The sequence below is a fragment of the Gossypium hirsutum genome, chromosome A04 (assembly GCF_007990345.1).
Source record: "Gossypium hirsutum isolate 1008001.06 chromosome A04, Gossypium_hirsutum_v2.1, whole genome shotgun sequence".
Lineage (NCBI taxonomy): Eukaryota > Viridiplantae > Streptophyta > Magnoliopsida > Malvales > Malvaceae > Gossypium > Gossypium hirsutum.
The window spans coordinates 85,137,295-85,151,939 of record NC_053427.1 but is presented as its reverse complement, the minus strand read 5'-3'; the positions used below and the strand labels follow the sequence as shown (position 1 = coordinate 85,151,939).

The window sequence follows — 14,645 nt, the reverse complement described above, 5'->3', positions numbered from 1 at the left end:
GGAGAAATTTGGGTGGTTCCTCCAACCTGCATTATAAGTATTACTGTATGGGTTATTTTGAGATCGGAAGTTATTGTTACCCATATAGTTGACTTGTTCTTCTTTAGTTGTAGGATTGAAGGATTGGTATTTTGTATCCACACCTCCGCCACTTGAGTCACACCTCATTACTGGATGTACCTGCGTAGAACCAAGTAAATCGTCAATCTTTTTATTGAGAAGTTCTACCTGATTAGAGAGCATGGTAACCGAATTGATGTTATAAACGCCAGCTGTTTTCGTTGGCTTTGTCCTCATAACTTGCCACTGATAGTTATTCAATGACATCTCCTCTATAAACTCATAGGCATCTTCCGGTGTTTTATTGTTGATGGTTCCGCCAGCAGCTGCGTCAACCATTTGCCAAGTCGAGGGATTCAGACCATTGTGGAATGTTTGTACTTGAAGCCAAAGCGGTAACCCATGGTGAGGGCACCTTCTCAGTAAGTCCTTGTATCTCTCCCATGCATCGTAAAGTGTTTCTAAATCTATCTGCACAAAAAAGAGATATCATTACGTAATTTAGCCATTTTAGCCGACGAAAAATATTTTAGTAAAAATTTCTCGTTTTAGCCACTGTTTAGCTTTGTTTCTCAGTGAAAAGGGAAATAATTGAAGATGTATGGCCTCATTAGAAATGCCATTGATTTTGAATGTATCGCAAAATTCCAGGAAATTTGCTAAGTGAGAGTTGGGATCTTCGTCCTGCAAACCATCAAACTGAACAAACTGCTGTATCATCTGAATAGTGTTAGGTTTTAACTCAAAAGTATTTGCAGCTACTGCAGGTCTAACTATACTAGATTCAGTTCCTATTAAAAAAGGTTTAGCATAATCATACATAGTACATGGAGCAGGATTTTGATTAGCCGTAATTGCGGGAGGTAGCTGATTGCCTTGGTTTTCAGCCATCTCGTCGGTTGGGGGTCGAGTATCATCTTCTTGCTTGTTGTCCGTATATCGTAAGCTGCACCTTATTTCTCTTTGATTTTTACAAATTGTATGATCGATTTCTTCGTCAAAAAGTAATGGTCCTGACGGGTTTCTTCTAGTCATAAACTATAAAAACCTGCCAAGAGAAAAAAATAAGTAAATTAATAAATAATAATAATAAAAACTAAAATTAAATTGCAAGAAAAAAATAAATGACTAAAGTAATAAAAATTTTGTGTTCCTAATATTTTGTATTCCCTGATAACGGCGCCAAAAACTTGATGGCGTGATTTGTAACAAGTAATAAATATTTATAATGAAGATCAAACCTAGACTAACTATTATCAGGACGAAAAGGCAAGCGCACCTATCGAACAATAGTATAGTAAAGGCAATACCAGGATATCGTACCCAAGGGAACCAAAAGTACTAGTAATAACTATCTTTTTATTATCTAGCCTAAGAATAAAAGGGTTTGTTTATCAAGCTGATTATCTAAACTAATTAACTAATTTAATTAAAGCAAAGAGAAAATTTGGAAAAAGACTTGAAGAAAAGCAATTGATAAAAACGACACCCAAGGAGGAATCCACCTAGATTTCACTTGTTATCTGACTCTAAACCAGACGATTTATTCACTTGACTTGATCCGTGAGATTCCCTAACCTATGTTATTATCCCTTTCAAGACTAATAACGTCTAACCCTCAGTTGAATTAATCAAAATTTCTTTCTTAATTAAAACCCCTAGGGAAGCAGTAAATCACTCAATGGACTCCCATATTAGGTTTCACCCTAATCCGGTAAAATCTCGTAACCCTATTTCTAGGCATTCGATCAACTCTGCTTAATTATGCCAAATCTACTCTTAGGCAGGGTCTATTCCTCCTCTGCATAAGCACATCAAATCATGAATTAATACCTGGAATATTAACTCAAGCATTAAGAACACATAATTAAGAACAAATCAAGTATTTATCATACAGTTCAGATAATAATAACAAGATCCATCATAGGTTTTATCCCCCTTAGGCATCTAAGGGGTTTAGCTCATAATAAAATAAGAGTATATCTTAAAAGTATAAAAATAACAAAACATGAAGAAAAATCCCCTAAAGGAATTTTGAGGGAGATCTTTAGTCTTGGAGTAGCTCCGGATTTTGGGATGGATCGTCTGGCTTCCTTCAAGTAATTCCCGGCGTGTGGTTCTGTATTCCAGAAAAGTTCTGGAAGAAGCCCCCCTTTTTAAGTCACACTTAGGGTGTTTATATAGGCTTTGGATTGGCTTTTCTTCCTCCCTAAGTACCATTTTCTGTGCAAAATACAAATATTTGAAAAAGGGACATGCCCGTGTGCCACGACCGTGTGACGTGATTGCCAGGCCGTGTTCGATCCGTTAAATTGCACACGGTCGTGTGGGCTTAATGGCCAGGCCGTGTGAATCGTGTAAACCTTGGTTGACACCCCCTAAGGCCACGAGCGTGTGAGATGCCCGTGTGGCAAGGCTTAGGCCGTGTCATCTTCTCGATTTGGTTTGTTTTGTCCCTTTTTTGCTCATTTTTGGCTCCTTTTGACTCTTGGTGCTCTCCTGAGTACAAAACATGAAATAACCGGATTAAGAGCACCAAAATCCACAAATCTAGTAATAAACATCCATAAATATGCTAAGTATTTGGGGTATAAATATGTATAATTTGGCGTTTATCAGTCGTGTCGACTAAAAACCAATTTAGAATTGCACACGGCTTGAGCACCTTCACACGGGGGTGTCACACGGCCGTGTCCCTGTTATACCTAAGTCTAATTCTATTCGGAAAAAGGCTAATTTTGGTCTATTTTGGGCTTTCCAAAGTCTATTTAAACCCGTAGAAGAGGATCAAAGGGGACACGTAGAGTGGAAAGTAGAAAATACCTAAGGATAGCCATTAGAATCATCTTAAAGGCAGGAGCTACAACAAGACTGAAGACTTCCACTCAATCTACTAGGAGTTCTTTGGGTTTCTTTATGTTTTGTTATTTTCCAAACTTTGAGATGTTTTCCATTATTATTATGAACTAAACTCCTTAAATACCTAAGGGAGATAAAACCTAGGATGAATCTTATTACTCTTTGATTTATATGATAAATATTTGTTCTTATTCTTAATTGTGAGTTTTAATCATTGCTTTAATATTCCAGGATATTAATTCAGGTTTTTGATGTGCTTAATCAGTGGAGCAAAAGTCTCTGTTTAAGAGCAGATCCTTCATAATTAAGCGGAGTTGGATGCAATCCTAGAGATAGGACGACATAAATCTAAGAAGGGAATCCATAGATCGAGTTAATGCGATAATAGGGGTTTTAATTAGAAAGAGATTTCAATTAATCAACCTAGAGTCAGTTGTTTTTAGTCTTGAAAGGGATATTAACATAAATCAGGGATTTCTACGGATTAAGTCAAGTGAATAAGTCGTCTAATTCAAAGGTAATAAGTGAAGTCTAGGTGGATGCTTCCTTGGGTATTGTCTTCTCCATCGGTTTTCTAAAAAGTATTTTCAAAGTTCAATTTCTATTGTAATCTTAGTTAATTAGATAATTAGGTTTAGATAAAACATTCTCTTAATCTTTAGGCTAGATAATAATAAGATAGTAATTACTAGTACTTTTAGTCCTCGTGGATACGATATTTCTGGTCTCACCATAACTATACTACTGTTTGATAGGTGTGCTTGCCTTATTCAAATTTTTAGTTAGTGACACGGCCATCAAGTTTTTGGCACCGTTGCCGGGGAATAAGATATTAGGAACATTTGATTTTTATTACTTTAGCCATTTTTACTTTTATTGCAATTTATTTTTTGTTTTCAGTTAAAATTTTCTTTTCTAAGTTTTTCTTTTGTTTGCTTCTGGCAGGTTTTTATAGTTGATGACTAAGAGGAACTCGTCAGGACCTTTTCTTTTTGACAGCGAAATTGCACAGCTCGCAAAAATCGAAGAGAAATAAGGCGAAGCTTACAATACATAGAGGAAGAGCGAGAGGTCAGTATCCATACTACAATCGAGGAGATGGCTGATAATCAGAATAATCCGTTACCTCCTGTGGTTGCCGCAAATCCAATAGATCAGAACCCTGCTCCTCGTACTATGTATGATTATGCTAAACCTAATTTAACAGGAACTGAATCGAGTATCGTTAGACTTTCTGTTGCTGCAAATAATTTTGAACTGAAACCTAACACAATTCAAATGATACAACAGTTTGTTCAGTTTGATGGTTTGCAAGATGAGGATCCAAATACTCATTTGGCAAATTTTATGGAATTATGCGACACTTTTAAGATTAATGGCATTTCTGACGATGCCATTCATCTTTGGTTGTTTCCCTTTTCATTGAGAAATAACGCTAAACAGTGGTTAAACTCGTTGCCACGAGGGTCAATCACCAATTGGGAACAAATGACTGAAATTTTTTTGCTTAAATATATTCCGCCGGCTAAAACGGCTAAATTGAGGAATAATATATCTTCTTTTGTGCAGAGGGATCTAGAAACACTTTTTGATGCATGGGAGAGATACAAGGGTTTATTAAGAAGGTGCCCTCACCATGGGTTACCTTTATGGCTACAGGTTCAGACTTTTTACAACGGTGTGAACTGTAAGAGTATGCCCAAAGATCAATCATGAGATGGTTGTAATAACGTACTTGATTTACCATGTTTGTTAATATAAGGTGTTGCCATTATTATTTCAGTTTCTTTTCTGTGTGTATAAATAAACTGTTTTATAATAATGTCCTGAGAATAATATGATTATTCTTAAAAGGTCCTTAGTCAAGTATTATTGTTCACTAGGACAACAATAATACATTAAGACTAACATGTAGTTGATTGATGATAAAGAGTTGTCATTGATATGGAGTGTCAGAATCAATGCATGAATATGTGTATTAGAGAACAACATATTAGACTGACCCGCTATGAGTATGTTTCTTGGATTATTATGTAATTGTCACAACATTACTCATAGTGATTAATATGTATATGATCCTCAGACTTGAGATTATCATTATCCCAACATCGTGAGTTGTATATTTTGATACAGTCAAATGTACACCATAACTGGTTGATTTATAAAGGCTGATGTTGGATATACCACAATCTATGTAGAGGGATATGGTTGATCAATATAGGATAAGTCCCTCCTACATAATATGAGTAATATCTTATGCCACTTGATTGAGTGAGACTAGAAATGCATGACCATGCTCAAATAAGTTGATATGAGATGTCATACTTATTTGTGTATCATAGTCTACTCAAGGTATCAAGAAACATGGGATGGACTATGCAAGTGTGACTATTCCATGACTTGTGTCCATTCCAGATATAAAGCACTTAAGGATTAATGCATAAAAGATTAATCACAAAAGGTTATGTCGAATCATGACTTCTTGTAACTTAGGTAGCAATGATGCATTGCTAGATGCCACTCATTGTTTGTAACATTAGAATCGTTCTAGTATTATTGCTAACGTTACAAGAACCTACAGGGTCACACCCTATGGTTGAAATGAATGGAATAAAACATAGTTGGTATTGTGTTTGGTTGTCACATGAATTAAATTAATTATAGAAATAATTTAATTGGGCAATCAAATATCGAACATATTATATGTACAAGGATGTTGTACACATAAGGAGAACATAATTCTATTAATATATGAATTTGGTTCGTATATAAATTTAAATAAATATAGTTTACCGAAATCTTTATTTTAATTAATGTAATTATAATTTTCGGTTAAAACATTATTATATTTATTTATTTTAATTATGATTATTATGTTCGGATTAAAATTTAATTCGATATATACATACCAATTATAAGGGGAGTTATATATAGAAAGGGAGAAAAACCCTAAAAAGTGAATGTATATATACAAACCTGAAGCTTTGCTATTAGGTCTAGCAACCGTCAAGCAAAATATCTCTGAAAATAGTTTTTGGGATTTCTTCCATTCATTGTCAACTGGGTGGATTGCGTAGAGGTCGGGATCATAAGGAGTGCGGCTTGGATTCGAAATCAAAATAGTATTCTCATTGCCGAGGCTTCACTGTCTACTCAGATCAAAATTTTGGTAATTTCAAAATTTTTCACCTCGATTCGTTCCTCGCACATGGATCCATTGTTTGGATCGCCGGAATATATATTTTTTTTTCCGCTGTGCCATGAGGGTACTGGTGTTCCAACATGAACCCCTCAACAAGGCAACTAATTGACGTAGCCGCCGGTGGATCTTTAAACAACAAAACACTTGAAGAGGCTTACGAATTTATTGAAGATATGTCATTGAATAACTATCAGTGGCAAGTCATGAAAACGAAGCCGACAAAAGCAGCTAGTGTTTTCAACCTCGACGCGGTCAATATGCTATCTAATCAGGTAGAACTTTTAAATAAAAAGATTGATGGTTTGTATGGTTCTGCTCAGTTACATCCAGTGATGAGGTGTGATTCAAATGGAGGAGGAGTACACAACACAGATTACCCATCATTCAACTCTAGCACTGAGGAGGAACAAGTCCACTATATGGGTAATAATTCTAGACCTCAAAATAATCCTTATAGTAACACTTACAATGCAGGTTGGAAGAACCACCCAAATTTCTCATGGGGAGGCCAAGGAAATCAAAGACCACAACATCCTCTAGGTTTTCAACAATCACCTTATCAACAAGAGAAAAAGCCGAACCTTGAAGAGATGATGACAAAATTTATCTCAGTAGCAGAGACTCATTTTCAGAATACTGAAACTGCGTTTAAGAATCAGCAAGCATCGATTCAAGGGCTCGAGACTCAAATAGGACATCTAGCCAAGTTGATCTCTGAACGACCATAAGGTGGCCTACCAAGTAACACTGAAACTAACCCAAGAGAGTATCTTCACGCCATTACTGTGCACAATAATGAAAGGTTTGTTGAAGATGAACCAAAACTGAGGCAAGACAATGTGGAAGATAAAGGTAAGGTTGAGGTAAGCCGAAATAAGCAGAAACTGGTAAGCAAAGAGTATAAACCTCTTGTGCCATACCCCAATGCGATAAGGAAAGACCTCACGGACGAACAATTTGGTAAATTCCTTAAATTATTAAAAAAATTACATATTAACATACCGTTTATTGAAGCTCTTTCGCAGATGCCAAACGCAGTGAAATTTTTAAAAGAACTTTTAGCGAATAAGCGGAAGCTGGATGATGCGTCGTACGTGGAACTAAACACAGGTTGCTCATCCATTCTACAGAATAAGTTACCCAACAAAGTGAAAGATCCAGGGAGTTTTACTATTCCTTATTTAATTGGTAGTTTAACTATTAAGAATGCGCTGGCTGATCTAGGGGCGAGCATTAATGTCATGCCTTATAAAATGTTTAAACAACTCGTTCTTGGGAAACCCAAACAAACTAGGATGAGCATTCAATTGGCAGATAAAACAATTAGATTTCCTAGGGGTATTATTGAAGACGTGCTGGTCAAAATTGATAAATTTATATTCCCAGTTGACTTTTTTGTCTTAGACATGGATGAGGATAGTGACGTACCTTTAATTTTAGGAAGGCCCCTTTTAGCAACTGCTAGAACTATCATTGATGTTGGCATAGGTGAATTGATACTTTGTGTAGGAGATGACACGATTAAACTTCAAGCTCGTGATTCTGCTAATATATCTAGTAATCAAGTTGATTGTCTAAATTCTATTAATTTGAGTAATGTTACAACTCAAACTTTTTTGCAAGAATCTCCTAGGAAGAACGTGATAGTGCCTCATTTTAATCCAAGCAATAAGAACAGAGCGACCCACGAAGAACGAAAGCTTCAGATCAATGAACTAGAAGAATGGCGATCACATGTCAAGGAGAAACCAAAAGCACACGGTGAATCAAAGCGACACCTCGATAAGCGTAGGGATGAAATAATGCAATTTAAAGTTGGGGATAAAGCATTGTTAGATGAAAAGGACCCCCGAATTGCTACTTTAGAGCTTAATACAAAAGAAGCGACTCTTTTTACGGTACTGAATGTTTTCCCATCTGGTAAAGTCGAGGTAAATTATTCTCAATTCAACACTTTTAAGGTAAATATTACTCGACTTAAACTTTATGTGGATAATAGAATTGATAGTGAGAAAGAGGAGTCTCGAATGAAAGGTAAGCCGAGCTTAGACTCTAAATAAGCACTTCTCGGGAGGCAACCCGAGCACTAACAGCACTAACTAGTTTATTTTAACTATTTTTTGTGTTTTTTATGCAGGAACAATAACTCACACAGCTTGGAAACACGGGAGTGTCCTGGGCTGTGTGAAAACTAGAGCTAAATTTTCAAATTTTAAATAAGTCAGGGAGCCACACGAGCAAGACACACGTCCGTGTGTTTGGACACAATGGCGTGTGGGATACCACATGGGCGTGGGAGAAGCGAAGGACATGGCACACGGTCGTGCGACGTGATCGTGTGCACCACAGGCCTGGACACACGGGCGTGTCCTTCTGCCGTACGACGAATAGACATTAAATTTTTGCGACAAACACGGGCTAAACTTGATCTACATGGGCGTATGACACGACTGTGTGGCCCAACACGGGCCTCACACGATCGTGTCTCCATATAACCCCCAAGCCCTATATTTTTTTTCTTTTGTCTTCATCCCCAACTCTCCAAACCTTAGCCGCTGCAGCCCTTTGACCCCTCCATTTCGGCCACCGTCACCACTTCGTCCTCTGGCCAGTCACCATCGCCCCTTCCTCTCGTCCACAGCACACCCCACGGCTGCGCCCTCAACCCTCTCTCCCAAAACAACCCCGACTACCCATCATTTCCCTTAAGCCCCATCGACCCCCCCAGCCACTCGACCAAACCCCCAACCCGACCCCCACCTCACATTTTTTTTCTTTTTCCCTTTCACAATAACGCCACCCCCTCACCATTACCGTTCTTTCCACTACCTCACCACCAACGGTTTCCACCTTTTTTCCCTTTAACTTGCATTATCATTAGTATTTTTACTTATTTATTAATTAGTATTTAGTTTTATTAGTCTTCACAACTTTCATCCTTGCATTAATCATATTGTTTATTTAGTTTCTTGACTACTGCTTTTATGTTCTTGGGATTTTGGACATTTTTCATATTGATATTGGTATTGATCTTCTTTTTATTCAGCAATCCTATGCATCGCTTTTGTTCTAGTTTCTGTTTGGATTGCTAGTCTGCTTCTTCATGTTATTAGCTATTTGTTTGGTACCAGCATGAGGTTTATTAATTCTTTCTGCTTTTCAGCATTACCTAGTTCTTCATTGTTTAAGATTACTTTGATTATAATTGGTGATGCATTATTAATATATTCTTTTATTTCTACAGGGACATCATGACAAACACATGATGCAAGAAAACTGTCGTCCCCGCTTTGAAAAAGTGGAAGGGTCCTGGTGCAACCTCCTCGAGCACCTCGATCGAAGCTCGTCACCCTTTACTTCGATTCTCGTCAAGTCCACAGGACGACTTGTTTCAACTTCTTCGAGTACGCCATTAAGAGTGGGCTGTTGTATTGATTAGGCCACTTTGGAGTAGGTCCAACTTGCTCACCTTGTTCGATTCCATCTCGATATTGCCCCGTAGGATCGATTCTTTGCGATTATTGAGCCTACCTATTCAGAGATGACCTTGGAGTTTTGCACTACGTTCCATCTACAACATACAACATGTGATGAATACACATGACGAGGCTGGTACTATCATTTTTAGACTTGTTAGACTCGTAAGGCACAAGAGTGTACTAGAGTTTGAAGCTATTTTGGGCCTTTACACGGAGGAGTTCATGGCTTCCGAGAATTTCTTATAGCTTCACCATCACATACACTACTCACCCTCTTGCTGTTGGATAGACCTTACGACGAGTACTATTCCATATGACGCAACTCGCTCAAAGGCGACTTCTCTTCCTCCGGCACTACGCTACATACATGCTATCTTGGCTCCTACCTTGACTGGGAGGAGAAAGAGTATCAGCATCGTTAGCACCACCGATACTTACTTCTTATGAAGCATGACGATTGGTCATGTATTTGACTTGGCATATTTTATCGTCCTCGCTTTTCGCCACCAGACGAATCGCCATAGGAGGGGCCCCATTTGCCTTGGCCCTTACGTGACTCGCCTCCCTCGACACTTCGACCTCTTCGACACTCCAGAGATGTTATCGACACTCACACTAGTAGGCCAGATGTCTCCTCAAGGAATATCTAGTATGATCCACATAAGGATGATAGAACACGCCATGGATTCAACCCCCTCAGTACAGACTCGTTCAGTCTGATGACCAGGATTAGCCAGAAGACATTATTGATGATGTCCTTCCCCCTCACGAAGACCTACCCCCACCACCACCACCACCGAGTCACCACTCGCCTGCTATCACTTTGACAGATGTATTTGAGCGATTCACTCGCTTTGAGCAGCAGTGCTTTGAGCAGTTCGACAGCATCGATGCCACTCTTCAACAAATTTGCCACCACCTCCACATCTCTCCTTCGGCACCGTCGACACACAAGGCTTCCGATGATGAGGACCTTTGAGTCCTTTTATTTTAGTATTATTACTATTTTTATTTTATTTTATTTTATTTATTTTTGAAGACTTATGTTTTATATTTTGAACTATATTTATTGTCCTAGTTATTATTGAGTACTCCTTTAATTCTCTTCCACAATTGTGTTTATTTTCTTATTAGTAACTCAGATTCATGCCTTTCATTAGGCTTTCTCTACAATTCTTACTTTCGCTCTTCAAAAAATTTCATCCGAAAATTCAGGGCAGTTTTGCTTCTCTCCTTTTCTTCTGATATTATACTTATATTGTTATTATCTATCTTTGTACATTGAGGACAATGTACATCTTAAGTGTGGGGAGGTTGTTTTTATGATTATTAGAAAATCCCTAAATTTTTATCTTGTTCTCAAATAATTCTCTCATCTTATTATTAGAGTGAATTTTGATTGATTTATGATTTTTATTGATATGTTTTAAATTAAATCATAGGTAATTGTGTATTGACTATTTAAACTTTAAGACATTAGAAAATCAAGCATGATAAGTTGAAACTTTTGAGAATTAAAATTGCTAAGTTGTTTCCCTGAATTGAGGTATTATCTTAAGTTTTGAATTTACAGGATTGACATCAAATACCCATAATTTTCAAGAGATTTTGAGCCTTTTAAAGCATATATCTTTCTTGGTCACTTATTTTATTGGTTATGAGTGTGTTAATATTGAATTGTTATTCTAGAACTTGCTTCGATTATACATGTCGAGACCACACTTTTGATTTGATATACTGAGATGATAAAGGCACTTAGGTTTTAACCCACTTATCCCCACAAAAAGTCTACCTTCATCATTAACCCTTAGTGAAACCTTTTGAGCTTTAACCATTGTTTCTTGATTTTATCCGTAATGATAACCCACAACTAAACCCTTTTTGATTCGTTAAGAATTTCTCCCTTTTCATTGACTCCTTTTTATCGAGATTTGATTTGATTAGTTACCTAACTATGATCGTTCATTCCAGTTGCTGAATTATTTCTCATTATGTACTCCCCATTCAACGTTCTTATTCTAAAAAAAAGAAAAAAAGAAAAAAACATATATTTACAATTATATATTGTTATAAAGAGCTTGGTTAAGTAAAAGCTCACATCATTTGCTTTAGATAGTTGGAATTCTAGCACTTTCTTGTAATCCAGCAATTAGCTTCATTTTTCTAAGTTTGGTAATTTATTTAAATTAATCTCGATTCTAACCCTCTTTTTTATCCTTTATCCACACCTTTAACCCAAGCCCCTTACAACCCTGTTAAAGACCTTTTTATTTGTATATCATATCATTTATAGTGGTGGAGATTTGATTTTCATGCAAGCTTATGGTAATAACTTTTCATGTTTGACTATTGAGTGCTTAATCATGAAACCTTAAACACTTTGAGTGATTTGAGTGAATCTTTAGTGAGGATGTCAACCCTTGGCAAATTGGAATTAAAGATAATTACTTAGATAAAGGGGGATGCCTATGATTTTATGATTAAAATGCTCAATTTGGATTGTTTGAAACTTTAATGTTCTTTTAATTGAATTTTCAATGTATGAGTACTTGTGGATTATTTCAAAACATTATTGATGAGAATTATAAGTTGAGAAGAATTTATTTTAATTGTGAGTTGAGGATTTTGCTTGAGGACAAGCAAATGCTTAAGTATAGGGATATTTGATAAACCATAATATATACATATTTTTACCCCATGCCTAGCATATTTATGGATGATTTTTCCTTGGTTTCATTGAATTCGATGCTCCTAATCCTTTAAATTTATTTTTTATACTTAGGTGAGCATAGGAAGGCGAAAAAAGCAAGAAACGTGCCAAAAACGGGCCAAAAACGGACTAAATGGGCCTAATTTAATGTTTCACACGGCCCAGGCATTTCTACACGGGTAAACTACACGCCCGTATGAGGCACACGGGCAGGCCACACGCTCGTGTGTCATGGCCGTGTCGACTAAAAACCAATTCAAAATTGCACACGACTTGAGCACCTTCACACGGGCATGGACATGGCCGTGTCCCTGTTGAACCTAAGTCTAATTCTATTTGGAAAAGGCTAATTTTGGGCTATTTTTGGCTTTCCAAAGTCTATTTAAACACCGTAGAAGAGGATACATGCATATTAGAAAGCAGAAAATACTTAAAGATAGCCATCGGAATCACCTCGGAGGCAAGATCTACAGCAAGACTGAAGACTTCCACTCAATCTCCTAGGAGTTCTTTGGGTTTCTTTATGTTTTGTTGTTTTCCAAACTTTGAGATGTTTTCTATTATTAATATGAACTAATCTCCCTAAATACCTAAAGGAGATGAAACCTAGGACGAATCTTATTACTCTTTGATTTATATGATAAATATTAGCTCTTATTCTTAATTGTGAGTTTTAATCCTTGCTTTGATATTCCAGGATATTAATTCAGGTTTTTGATGTGCTTAAATAGTGGAGCAAAAGTCCCTATTTAAGAGCAGATCCTTCATAATTAAGCGGAGTTGCATGCAATCCTAGAGATAGGACGACATAAATCTGTTGGATTAGAGTCAAATCTAATAAGGGAATCCATAGATCGAGTTATGCGACAATAGGGGTTTTAATTAGAAAGAGATTTCAATTAATCAACCTAGAGTCAGTTGTTTTTAGTTTCGAAAGGGATATTGACATAAATCAGGGATTTCTACGGATTTAGTCAAGTGAATAAATCGTCTAATTCAAAGGTAATAAGTGAAGTCTAGGTGGATTCTTCCTTGGATATTGTTTTCTCCATCGGTTTTCTAAAAAAGTATTTTCCAAGTTCAATTTCTATCGTAATCTTAGTTAATTAGTTAATTAGTTTTAGATAAAACATTCTCTTAATCTTTAGGCTAGATAATAAAAAGATGGTAATTACTAGTACTTTTAGTCCTCATGGATACGATATTTCCGGTCTCACCATAACTATACTACTGTTCGATAGGTGTTGTAACACCCTTCGCCCATATCCCTCGCCGGAACAGGGTTCGAGGTGCTACCAGATTTAAACTTATCCATTTATATAAAACCAGACCGTAAAATTTTTGATCAATTTTAAACTTTTCATACACACGTATATTATCCTTTAATCGGGCTTACAAGGCCCAAAATATTCATGAGGCATTATTAAATATTTACCAATGTCTTAGTCTTGTATCATTTACTTACTCAACTTTACAACCCTATACATGCCATAGACTCGAAACACTAAGATTTACTTATGCCGATAGCGTAGACTTGACAATGTGATAATATCTCTGACGGCCTCCAACCCGAGCTAACCTGGCAACCCTAGGGAATATGGGAAAGAAAAGGGGAGTAAGCTTTACGCTTAGTAAGTTCATAAGAAAACAATAAGCAACTCATTAACAAGTTTTATCAATGTTTACAACATAATCACAAATTCACTACAAGTTGTCTTCCTGAGCAATAGTCACTAAATTATTTATAACTAGAGCTACAAAACTCCAAATCAATTTCTGTTAATTTTCCCTGAAAATAGACTCATATATCTTCCATCCATAAAATTTTCAGAATTTTAGCTTTGGCCAATCAATACCAGATTTTTCTTAAAGTTTCCCCTGTTTCACTGTTTAACTAATCTGACCACTCTTCACTACGAATCAAATTTCTCATTGTACAGAATTCAAAATATGTTATATTTGATTTCATTTGAAACTAGACTCATTAAGGAGTCTAAGCATATAAATTTTATCTTATAACCATTTTTGTACAAATTATAATTATTTTCTAAAAACAGAATAGGGGACCCCGAAGTCATTTGACTCTATCCCACGCCACTTCAAATATCTCATTATCAGCAATTCTTTTGCTTACACGGTTTCTTTTATAAGAAACTAGACTCATTAAGATTTAATTACATAATTTATTCAGCTTCTAACTCAACTCCAACAATTTATGGTGATTTTCCAAAATCACGTTACTGCTGCTATCCCAAGCAGATTTATTACAAATTTACTCTTTCACACATTCTTTGCATTCACGTTATTTAAACATGTATATCACCAATCAATTTCA

General features: G+C 36.4%; 2 non-coding genes across 2 annotated transcripts; one reads left to right on the top strand and one right to left on the bottom strand.

Moving 5' to 3' along the window:
- Positions 1 to 457: 457 nt before the first annotated feature.
- Positions 458 to 563, top strand: LOC121228619 (small nucleolar RNA R71). Its single transcript, XR_005926195.1, has one exon. It is a non-coding gene; the product is annotated as a small nucleolar RNA R71 (small nucleolar RNA).
- A 3,892-nt stretch (positions 564 to 4,455) lies between these two features.
- Positions 4,456 to 4,562, bottom strand: LOC121228693 (small nucleolar RNA R71). Its single transcript, XR_005926268.1, has one exon. It is a non-coding gene; the product is annotated as a small nucleolar RNA R71 (small nucleolar RNA).
- Positions 4,563 to 14,645: the final 10,083 nt, after the last annotated feature.